The sequence below is a fragment of the Myxine glutinosa genome, chromosome 1 (assembly GCF_964187855.1).
Source record: "Myxine glutinosa chromosome 1, kmMyxGlut1.1, whole genome shotgun sequence".
Classification (NCBI taxonomy): Eukaryota; Metazoa; Chordata; class Myxini; order Myxiniformes; family Myxinidae; genus Myxine; species Myxine glutinosa.
Window position 1 is genome coordinate 295,724,336 of NC_136261.1, and position 13,232 is coordinate 295,737,567.

Here is a 13,232-nt window from a genome sequence, read left to right on the forward strand (position 1 = left end):
TAATGCTGTGGTGCTAGTTAATTATTCCGGTTTATCAGTTTCAAAATTGCTGATGGTCAGTTCTCTGGTCTTCGTGTTGGTTTTTGCCGACGATGCAGAGACCGGGAGGGAGCCGATGACGCTGAGGCCGGTGTGGATCTGATGACGCAGAGGCCGGGATGGATTCGATGACGCAGAGGCCAGGATGGATCCGATGATGCAGAGGCTGGCGTGGATCCGATGACGGAGAGGCTGGCGTGGATCCGATGACGGAGAGGCTGGCGTGGATCCGATGACGGAGAGGCTGGCGTGGATCCGATGACGGAGAGGCTGGCGTGGATCCGATGATGGAGAGGCTGGCTTGGATCCGATGACGGAGAGGCTGGTGTGGATGTGACGATGCAGAGGCCAGGATGGATCCAACGATGTGGAGGCTGCAAGGGAGCCAATGATGCTGACGCAGAGGCTGGGATGGAGCCGACGACGCAGCGGCCGCGATGGAGACAACAATTCAGAGGCCGGGATGGAGACAACGATTCAGAGGCCGGGATGGATCCGACGATGGGGAGGCCAGGATGGAGATGGTGACACAGAGGCTGAGATGGAGACGATTGTGTAAGTACACTCGTGGTTTCTTTATTTTCCAAGATATTCCAAATTGTTGAAAATGCCATTCCCACATTTCCAATGATAATGCTGTGGTGCTCATTAATTATTCCGGTTTATCAGTTTCCAAATTGCTGATGGCCAGTTCTCTGGTCTTCTTGTTGGTTTATGCCGATGATGCAGAGACGTGGAGGGAGCCGATGATGCTGAGGCCGGTGTGGATCCGATGACGCAGAGGCCGGGATGGATCCGATGACGCAGAGGCCAGGATGGATCCGATGACGCAGAAGCCAGGATGGATCCGATGACGCAGAGGCAGGGATGGATCCGATGACGCAGAGGCTGGCATGGATCCGATGACGGAGAGGCTGGTGTGGATCGGATGAGGCAGAGGTTGGTGTGGATGCGATGATGCACCAGCTGGCGTGGATCCAATGACGGAGAGTCTGGCGTGGATCCGATGACGGAGAGGCTGGCGTGGATCCGATGACGGAGAGGCTGGCGTGGATCCGATGATGGAGAGGCTGGTGTGGATCGGATGAGGCAGAGGTTGGTGTGGATGCGATGATGCACCAGCTGGCGTGGATCCAATGATGGAGAGTCTGGCGTGGATCCGATGACGGAGAGGCTGGCGTGGATCCGATGATGCAGAGGCTGGCATGGATCCAATGATGCAGAGGCTGGTGTGGATCTGATGATCGGGAGGCCGGGATGGAGACGACGATGCAGAAGCCGGGATGGAGACGACGAAGCAGAGGCCGAAATGGAGACGACGATACATAGGCCGAGATGGAGACAATGATGGAGAGGCCAAGATTGAGATGACGATGCAGAGGCCGGGCTGGAGATGATGATACTGGAATTACACTCATGCTTTCTTTATTTTCCAAGATATTCCAAATTGTTGGATATGCCATTCCCACATTCCCAATGAAAATGCTGTGGTGCTCATTAATTATTCCGGTTTATCAGTTTCCAAATTGCTGATGGCCAGTTCTCTGGTCTTCGTGTTGGTTTATGCCGATGATGCAGAGATGTGGAGGGAGCCAATGATGCTGAGGCCGGTGTGGATCCGATGACGCAGAGGCCAGGATGGATCCGATGACGCAGAGGCCGGGATGGATCCGATGACGCAGAGGCCGGGATGGATCCGATGACGCAGAGGCCGGGATGGATCCGATGACGCAGAGGCCGGGATGGATCCGATGACGCAGAGGCTGGCGTGGATCCGATGACGGAGAGGCTGGCGTGGATCTGATGAGGGAGAGGCTGGCGTGGATCCGATGACGGAGAGGCTGGCGTGGATCCGATGACGGAGAGGCTGGCGTGGATCCGATGACGGAGAGGCTGGCGTGGATCCGATGACGGAGAGGCTGGCGTGGATCCGATGACGGAGAGGCTGGCGTGGATCCGATGACGGAGAGGCTGGCGTGGATCCGATGACGGAGAGGCTGGCGTGGATCCGATGACGGAGAGGCTGGCGTGGATCCGATGACGGAGAGGCTGGCGTGGATCCGATGACGGAGAGGCTGGCGTGGATCCGATGACGGAGAGGCTGGCGTGGATCCGATGACGGAGAGGCTGGCGTGGATCCGATGACGGAGAGGCTGGCGTGGATCCGATGACGGAGAGGCTGGCGTGGATTCGATGACGGAGAGGCTGGCGTGGATCTGATGACGGAGAGGCTGGTGTGGATCAGATGAGGCAGAGGTTGGTGTGGATGCGATGATGCACCAGCTGGCGTGGATCCAATGATGGAGAGTCTGGCGTGGATCCGATGACGGAGAGGCTGGCGTGGATCCGATGATGCAGAGGCTGGCATGGATCCAATGATGCAGAGGCTGGCGTGGATCTGATGATGGGGAGGCTGGGATGGAGACGACGAAGCAGAGGCCGAAATGGAGACGACGATGCAGAGGCCGAAATGGAGACGACGATGCAGAGGCCGAGATGGAGACGATGATGCAGCGGCCGAGATTGAGACGACGATGCAGAGGCCGGGCTGGAGATGACGATTCTGGAATTACACTCATCGTTTCTTTATTTTCCAAGATATTCCCAATTGATGTGCATGCCATTCTCACATTCCCAATGATAATGCTGTGGTGCTAATTAATTATTCCGGTTTATCAGTTTCCATATTGCTGATGGTCAGTTCTCTGATTTTCGTGTTGGTTTTTGCCGACGATGCAGAGACCGGGAGGGAGCCGATGACGCAGAGGCCGGTGTGGATCTGATGACGCAGAGGCCAGGATGCAGTCGATGACGCAGAGGCCAGGATGGAGTCGATGACGCAGAGGCCAGGATGGAGTCGATGACGCAGAGGCCAGGATGGATCCGATGACGCAGAGGCTGGCGTGGATCCGATGACAGAGAGGCTGGCATGGATCCGATGACGGAGAGGCTGGCGTGGATCCGATGACGGAGAGGCTGTTGTGGATCCGATGATGCAGAGGCTGGCATGGATCCAATGATGCAGAGGCTGGCGTGGATCTGATGATGGGGAGGTCGGGATGGAAAGCGACGATGCGGAGGCCAAGATGGAGACGACGATGCAGAAGCCGAGATGGAGACGACGATGCAGAGGCCGAGATGGAGTCGACGATGCATAGGCCGGGCTGGAGATGACGATACTGGAATTACACTCATGGTTTCTATATTTTCCAAGATATTCCAAATTGTTGGATATGCCATTCCCACATTCCCAATGATAATGCTGTGGTGCTAGTTAATTATTCCGGTTTATCAGTTTCAAAATTGCTGATGGTCAGTTCTCTGGTCTTCGTGTTGGTTTTTGCCGATGATGCAGAGACCGGAAGGGAGCCGATGACACTGAGGCCGGTGTGGATCTGATGACGCAGAGGCCGGGATGGATCCGATGACGCAGAGGCTGGCATGGATCCGATGACGGAGAGGCTGGCGTGCATCCGATGATGGAGAGGCTGGTGTGGATCTGATGATGCAGAGGCTGGCATGGATCCAATGATGCAAAGGCTGGCGTGGATCTGATGATGGGGAGGTCGGGATGGAGACGACGATGCAGAGGCCGAGATGGAGAGGACGATGCAGAGGCCGACATGGAGAGGACGATGCAGAGGCTGCGATGCAGAGGCCAGGATAGAGACGACGATGCAGAGGCCGGGATGGAGATGATGACACTGGAAGTCCACTCGTAGTTTCTTTATTTTCCAAGAAATTCCCAATTGATGTGGATGCCATTCCCACATCCCAATGATAATGCTGTGGTGCTCATTAATTATTCCGGTTTATCAGTTTCCAAATTGCTGATGGCCAGTTCTCTGGTCTTCTTGTTGGTTTATGCCGATGATGCAGAGACGTGGAGGGAGCCGATGATGCTGAGGCCGGTGTGGATCCGATGACGCAGAGGCCGGGATGGATCCGATGACGCAGAGGCCAGGATGGATCCGATGACGCAAAGGCCAGGATGGATCCGATGACGCAGAGGCAGGGATGGATCCGATGACGCAGAGGCTGGCATGGATCCGATGACGGAGAGGCTGGTGTGGATGTGACGATGCAGAGGCCAGGATGGATTCAACGATGTGGAGGCTGGAAGGGAGCCAATGATGCTGGCGCAGAGGCTGGGATGGAGCCGACGACGCAGCGGCCGCGATGGAGACAACGATGCAGAGGCCAGGATGGAGACAACCATTCAGAGGCCGGGATGGAGACAACAATTCAGAGGCCGGGATGGAGACAACGATTCAGATGCCGGGATGGATCCGACGATGGGGAGGCCAGGATGGAGATGGTGACAGAGGCTGAGATGGAGACAACGATTGTGTAAGTACACTCGTGGTTTCTTTATTTTCCAAGATATTCCAAATTGTTGAAAATGCCATTCCCACATTTCCAATGATAATGCTGTGGTGCTCATTAATTATTCCGGTTTATCAGTTTCCAAATTGCTGATGGCCAGTTCTCTGGTCTTCGTGTTGGTTTATGCCGATGATGCAGAGACGTGGAGGGAGCCAATGATGCTGAGGCCGGTGTGGATCCGATGACGCAGAGGCCGGGATGGATCCGATGACGCAGAGGCCGGGATGGATCCGATGACGCAGAGGCCGGGATGGATCCGATGACGCAGAGGCCGGGATGGATCCGATGACGCAGAGGCCGGGATGGATCCGATGACGCAGAGGCCGGGATGGATCCGATGACGCAGAGGCCGGGATGGATCCGATGACGCAGAGGCTGGCATGGATCCGATGACGGAGAGGCTGGTGTGGATCTGATGATGCTGAGGTTGGCGTGAATCCGATGATGGAGAGGCTGGAGTGGATCTGATGATGGGGAGGCCGGGATGGCTCCGATGATGGAGAGGCTGGCGTGGATCCGATGCCGGAGAGGCTGGTGTGGATCTGATGATGGGGAGGCCGGGATGGATCCGATGACGCAGAGGCTGGCGTGGATCCGATGACGGAGAGGCTGGTGTGGATCTGATGATGCTGAGGTTGGCATGGATCCGATGACGGAGAGGCTGGAGTGGATCTGATGATGGGGATGCCGGGATGGATCCGATGATGGAGAGGCTGGCGTGGATCCGATGATGGAGAGGCTGGTGTGGATCTGATGATGCAGAGGCTGGCGTGGATCTGATGATGGGGAGGTCGGGATGGAGACGACGATGCGGAGGCCGAGATGGAGAGGACGATGCAGAGGCCGCGATGGAGATGACAATGCAGAGGCCGGGACGGAGACGACGATGCAGAGGCCGGGATGGAGACGGCGATGCAGAGGCCAGGTTAGAGACCGCGATGCAGAGGCCGGGATGGAGATGATGATACTGGAAGTTCACTCGTAGTTTCTTTATTTTCCAAGATATTCCCAATTGATATGGATGCCATTCCCACATTCCCAATGATAATGCTGTGGTGCTAGTTAATTATTCCGGTTTATCAGTTTCAAAATTGCTGAAGGTCAGTTCTCTGGTCTTCGTGTTGGTTTTTGCCGACGATGCAGAGACCAGGAGGGAGCCGATGACGCTGAGGCTGGTGTGGATCTGATGACGCAGAGGCCGGGATGGATCCAACGATGTGGAGGCTGGAAGGGAGCCAATGATGCTGACGCAGCGGCCGCGATGGAGACAACCATTCAGAGGCCAGGATGGAGACAACCATTCAGAGGCCGGGATGGAGACAACGATTCAGAGGCCGGGATGGATCCGACGATGGGGAGGCCAGGATGGAGATGGTGACACAGAGGCTGAGATGGAGACAACGATTGTGTAAGTACACTCGTGGTTTCTTTATTTTCCAAGATATTCCAAATTGTTGAAAATGCCATTCCCACATTTCCAATGATAATGCTGTGGTGCTCATTAATTATTCCGGTTTATCAGTTTCCAAATTGCTGATGGCCAGTTCTCTTGTCTTCGTGTTGGTTTATGCCGATGATGCAGAGACGTGGAGGGAGCCGATGATGCTGAGGCCGGTGTGGATCCGATGACGCAGAGGCCGGTGTGGATCCGATGACGCAGAGGCCGGGATGGATCCGATGACGCAGAGGCCGGGATGGATCCGATGACGCAGAGGCCGGGATGGATCCGATGACGCAGAGGCCGGGATGGATCCGATGACGCAGAGGCCGGGATGGATCCGACGATGGGGAGGCCAGGATGGAGATGGTGACACAGAGGCTGAGATGGAGACAACGATTGTGTAAGTACACTCGTGGTTTCTTTATTTTCCAAGATATTCCAAATTGTTGAAAATGCCATTCCCACATTTCCAATTATAATGCTGTGGTGCTCATTAATTATTCCGGTTTATCAGTTTCCAAATGGCTGATGGCCAGTTCTCTGGTCTTCGTGTTGGTTTATGCCGATGATGCAGAGACGTGGAGGGAGCCGATAATGCTGAGGCTGGTGTGGATCTGATGATGCTGAGGTTGGCGTGGATCCGATGACGCAGAGGCTGGAGTGGATCCGATGACGGACAGGCTGGTGTGGATCTGATGATGCTGAGATTGGCGTGGATCCGATGACGCAGAGGCTGGAGTGGATCTGATGATGGGGAGGCCGGGATGGAGACGACGATGCAGAAGCCAGGATGGAGACGACGATGCGGAGGCCGAGATGGAGACGATGATGCAGAGGCTCAGATGGAGACGACGATGCAGAGGCCGAGATGGAGACGACGATGCAGAGGCCGGGCTGGAGATAACGATACTGGAATTACACTCATGTTTTCTTTATTTTCCAAGATATTCCAAATTGTTGAAAATGCCATTCCCACATTCCCAATGATAATGCTGTGGTGCTAATTAATTATTCCTGTTTATCAGTTTCAAAATTGCCGATGGTCAGTTATCTGGTCTTCGTGTTGGTTTTTGCCGACTATGCAGAAACCGGGAGGGAGCCGATGACGCTGAGGCGGGTGTGGATCTGATGACGCAGAGGCCAGGATGGATCCGATGACACAGAGGCTGGCGTGGATCCAATGACGGAGAGGCTGGCGTGGATCCGATGACGGAGAGGCTGGCGTGGATCCGATGATGGAGAGGCTGGTGTGGATCTGATGATGCAGAGGCTGGCGTGGATCTGATGATGGGGAGGTCGGGATGGAGACGACGATGCGGAGCCCGAGATGGAGAGGACGATGCAAAGGCCGCGATGGAGACGACAATGCAGAGGCCGGGATGGAGACGACGATGCAGAGGCCGGGGTGGAGACGGCGATGCAGAGGCCAGCATAGAGACCACGATGCAGAGGCCGGGATGGAGATGATGATACTGGAAGTTCACTTGTAGTTTCTTTATTTTCCAAGATATTCCCAATTGATCTGGATGCCATTCCCACATTCCCAATGATAATGCTGTGGTGCTAGTTAATTATTCTGGTTTATCAGTTTCAAAATTGCTGATGGTCAGTTCTCTGGTCTTCGTGTTGGTTTTTGCCGACGATGCAGAGACCGGGGGAGAGCCGATGACGCTGAGGCCGGTGTGGATGTGACGACGCAGAGGCCGGGATGGATCCAACGATGTGGAGGCTGGAAGGGAGCCAATGATGCAGACGCAGAGGCTGGGATGGAGCCGACAACGCAGAGGCCACGATGGAGACAACGATGCAGAGGCCAGGATGGAGACAACAATTCAGAGGCCGGGATGGAGACAACGATTCAGAGGCCGGGATGGATCCGACGATGGGGAGGCCAGGATGGAGATGGTGACACAGAGGCTGAGATGGAGACAACGATTGTGTAAGTACACTCGTGATTTCTTTATTTTCCAAGATATTCCAAATTGTTGAAAATGCCATTCCCACATTTCCAATGATAATGCTGTGGTGCTCATTAATTAATCCGGTTTATCAGTTTCCCAGGGGTCCCAGCCCTCCTATTTTTCCTATTTATTCCTACTTTTTAATAGGATCCTATAAATCTCCTATTTTTTGGTGGAAATTCCTATTTTTCCTATTTTTTAACCCTCAATGTTCCAAAATTTAAATTGATATATTAATTAGTAGAATTTCTGTATCTAAGCGTCAGAACAGACATTCCTATACCAATCGTCAGCCATGGAATTGCTTTCTGGGTCCATAATCGCAAGACAAATTTCCAAAACGACTTTAAGCTCAAATCCCCGAAGAACATATGTCTCTTTGTCTTTTTCTCGAAAACCGTTTGTTCGATCGATTTCACAAGTGGTGAGTGCATTTTTGAGGACTCAACAAAGTGCAGTGTTGAGGAAAAATTGAGTATGCAGTGATGACGTCACAAATAAATACTGTACGAAGTGGAGGCATGTCGTTTACACCATGGTGTAAAGTACGTGTTGTTATTGATCTCGACTGGAAATGATATGTATATCTTATGTATATTATGTTATTGTTATTTTTGACTTTGTCCTAATATTAAGTATATCCTTCCAAACAATTGTTTTACCTTTATGATTCGTGCTTCATGCTATTCAGTAACAGAATTATAAAAGATAAAATGAGATGAAAATAATATAACTATGTTTATCACGCATTTCTCTTGGATTATCTCATATACTTTGTGAAGAATGACTGAATGATACCTTGACCATTATCATTGTCCTTTGTCTTATTTCAAAAGTTCAGCTGAGCTCAATTTTTAAGGTTTGTACTTTACTTAGAGTAACAAAACCAACTGTGAACTTTGCGGTTATTCAGTTATTACTAACAACCTTTCCCTAAAGATTCTACCTGAAATTGAACTTTTCTACTAATTTGCTAAACATTGACATTTGATACTACATGTTTAACTCAATCTTTCGCTTATTACAATGAGATTGTATTTTGCCTAAAACTAATAGTATTTGGCAAAGAACTAATTCAATCGACAATTCACACATTTCATCATTTAATTGCAGATAATAAAGAAGGACCACGACACAAAATAGGGATTACAACTTAATTCTGTATACTTTCGTGTGGTAGTTGCATATTCAGCTTTTAACAAAATTACAGTAGAATTAAAATTTACATACGCAATGCTGCACAATAGGTAATGCAAGCAATGTAGGACAATAAAAAAACAAACAAACAAAAAACAATAAAGACTGTTAAAGTCTTGTTGTTTCATAATCTGCTGAAGATAGTACAACAACAATACCAAAGATACATAATTGAATTGTCATCGCTTAGCTTGAACTCAGATTAGTGTTCAAGCTATTCAGCAGTGGAGAAAATGCAATTATCGGGTGGTAAATATGTTAGGACATGTTATTTATCATCTTTCTTGTTTCAGGTATAATCTTCAGACCGGTAAGAAATTTGTTGATTTGCCTTTAAATTACTTTGTTTGTTCTCATTATTTTACTAACTTATGTTTCAGTTTTGAAAAAAAAAACTGTTTGGTTCACAGTTCTTTCCACTTCATGCGTTAACAGGTTAGGATTTTCTATGCTAATTCATTTAATCTTATCTCATATTTGTTTTCTTTTTGACAGGTATACTCCCAGCAGTATAATGCCTGGTGGGAGAACTAAATTTAACCCAGAGTGGTTGAAAAGTGGACATGGATGTAGGCTTTCTGACTGGTGTCAGCCTAGCAAGTCCTCAGTGTTCTCAGCTTACTGCTCGTTGTGCCATTCGGAAGTGAGGTGTGACAATCAGGGTGTGAAACAACTGACACAACATGCCCAAAACAAAGGGCACCTGAAGCGTGCGAAGGAACTGCTGGGTGGGTCACAGACGTTGCTGACATTCGTTCAACCATCAACTTCATCTGCTTCAGCATCAGGGTCAGCTTCTACAGATGAGCCAAGTCGTGCAGCTTTAGTCTGTATGTCCAAAAAAGACGCTATTACAAAAGCAGAACTTCTATGGACATTGAAAATTGTTCGTTCGAATCTGAGCTACTCTTCCTGTGACGGTTTGAAGGATCTTCTGCAGGCAATGTTTCCTGGTGTTATCCCGGATGGTTTCTCAATGAGCTCATCGAAAGTTTCATATCTCATTAGCGAAGCCACAGGTCCTTATTTTCAGGACATGATAGTCACTGATGTTAAGAATTCAGCTTCTGGCTTCAGCCTCATGTATGATGAAACCACCAATAAACAGAACTTGAAGCAACTAGAAATCCGTGTATGGTATTGGTCTGATGCCGAGGAACAGATATTAGTATTTCACCTCAAAACTTACCTCATGGGTCATGCAACTGGAGAAGATTTGTCCAGGAAAATAATCTCTGCCTTGGATGAATCGAAACTGCAGCTTCAGGATATTATCATGCTCGGCAGTGATGGGCCTAATGTGAGCACCACTGTGTGGAGACAGATTGACAAAGCCATTCTCGACAACAGGGGCCCTGGTCTCCTTGATGTAGGGACATGTACTCTCCATACAGTACACAATGCTTTTGCCAAAGGACTTGCAGAGTACTGTGGAAACCTAACTGAGCTTGCAGTGGACATTTTCTACTGGTTCAAAGGCTCTGCTGCTAGATCTGTTGATTTTCAAGACATTCAGCATAAATTGGGTGCTGTTCCAAAAAAGCCTTTGAAGCATGTCGAGTGCAGGTGGTTGACACTGGGACCTGCAGTGGAGCGGCTGATAGAGATCTGGGAATCTCTCAAAGAGTATTTCTTGGTATTTCTTCCAAAGCAGCAGCCAAAGGACATGTTTAAACCCAGGTACAAAATAATCAAAACAGAACTACAGCGACCGGAAATAAAAGCTCAACTGCATTTCCTGAAGTTCCTGGCAGCAACATTTGCAGAGTTCCTCACCTTCTTCCAGTCAGAGCAACCACTTGTGCACATTCTATATGACAAACTCCATGACCTGCTCAAAAAACTGATCAGAAGAATTATGAAGACTCCTTCAGTTGATGCTGTGAAAGACATCTCAAACCTTGATGTTTCCATTGTTGCAAACCAGCTGGAGAATGAATCCATGGGTGTGGGAGAGGATACCCGACGGTGTATCGCTAAGTTGAAAGTCTCTGAGAGGGAAAGGATGTATCTTGGGATGAGGAAGTGCTACCAGGCAGCCATAGTACACCTACAAAAGAAGCTTCCATTGACAAACAAAATCCTGAAGAATGCCAGATGTCTGCAGCCACAAAACAGGACTGCTGCATGGTCTCTTGAATCAGCCAAGAGCCTATCCAGACAGCTGAAGAGGAATATTGACAGTGACAGCATTGCAGATGAATGGAAGGTGTACCAAGAGGAAGCCATTCCTACTGACTGGTCCCAGGAAACACAGGAGAATGAAGAAGAAGTCTGCATGAAGAGAGTGGACAGTTACTGGGGAAAAGTGTTGGCTTTAAAAGGCTGTACGGGAAACTGTAAATTCCCCCAAGTGAGACAAATGATAAGGATTGTCCTTGCACTGTCTCACGGAAACAGTGACGTGGAACGTGCGTTCTCAATCAGTGGGAAAAGTGTCACCAAGGAGAGAGTTAGTCTGAGCGAGGCATCAATCAATGGTCTCCGTGCAACAATGGATGGCATGAGATTGTATGGTGACCGGCCCGAAATGGTCTTCGGAAATGGTGGCTGCCAAAAAGAAGAAGTCATAGTCACAAAGGGACTCCTCTCGTTAGGACGTTCTGCTCACATGCACTATATGCAGAGACTTGAAGAAGAACGAAAAGCCAAGGAAGATGAACAGAAAGCCAGGGAGAAAACCAGGCAAGAGAAAGAAGAAAGAGAGAGAACAGCTAAGATTGCTGTAGAGAAGGCAGCGGAGCTGTCTCGTAAGAGCGAGGACTTGAAGAAAACAGAGAAATCTCTGGCAGCAAAAGAGTCATCTCAGCAGATGTCACTGACTGTTAGCAACAGTCTGCTTGATCAAGCAAATAAAAAGCTTAAGGTGGCGCTTAAGAAAGGTGACATGACTGAAATTGCAGTAGCTCAGGCCATGCTTGAGTCTGCTCAGAAAAAGATTCAAGAGACACAGACTCGTATGGTGGAAACCAGGGAGGCGCAGAGAAAAGTGGAGAAGAAAAAGCAGACTTTGATAGAGTCCATGGTGGCTGCCAAAAAGAAGAAGTCATAGTTTTTGTTGTCGATGTTAAGACGGGTGGGCCCAAGTTCATTGGGGGTGTGTCCATGCCCATACATGTACATGTATTTGCATAAATCTTGCAGCAATAAAGCTACCGATGTTGTTCCAATGCTGAAATCTGTGCTATTACTTCCTAGTTTTTTCCTATTAAACTCCTATTTTTTGTGATCAGAATTCCTATTTTTCCTATTATTTTGTCAATCAAAGTGGCTGGGACCCCTGGTTTCCAAATGGCTGATGGCCAGTTCTCTGGTCTTCGTGTTGGTTTATGCCGATGATGCAGAGACGTGGAGGGAGCCGATGATGCTGAGGCCGGTGTGGATCCGATGACGCAGAGGCCGGGATGGATTCGATGACGCAGAGGCCAGGATGGATCCGATGACGCAGAGGCTGGCGTGGATCCTATGATGGAGAGGCTGGCGTGGATCCGATGACGGAGAGGCTGGCGTGGATCCGATGACGGAGAGGCTGGCGTGGATCCGATGACGGAGAGGCTGGCGTGGATCCGGTGATGGGGAGGTCGGGATGGAGACGACGATGCAGAGGCTGAGATGGAGACAACGATGCAGAGGCCGGGATGGAGACAGCGATGCAGAGGCCGGGATGGAGATGATGACACTGGAAGTCCACTCGTAGTTTCCTTATTTTCCAAGAAATTCCCAATTGATGTGGATGCCATTCCCACATCCCAATGATAATGCTGTGGTGCTCATTAATTTTTCCGGTTTATCAGTTTCCAAATTGCTGATGGCCAGTTCTCTGGTCTTCGTGTTGGTTTATGCCGATGATGCAGAGACGTGGAGGGAGCCGATGATGCTGAGGCCGGTGTGGATCCGATGACGCAGAGGCCGGTGTGGATCCGATGACGCAGAAGCCGGGATGGATCCGATGACGCAGAGGCCGGGATGGATCCGATGACGCAGAGGCCGGGATGGATCCGATGACGCAGAGGCCGGGATGGATCCGATGACGCAGAGGCAGGGATGGATCTGATGATGCTGAGGTTGGCGTGGATCCGATGACGGAGAGGCTGGAGTGGATCTGATGATGGGGAGGCCAGGATGGATCCGATGATGGAGAGGCTGGCGTGGATCCGATGACGCAGAGGCTGGCGTGGATCCGATGACGGAGAGGCTGGTGTGGATCT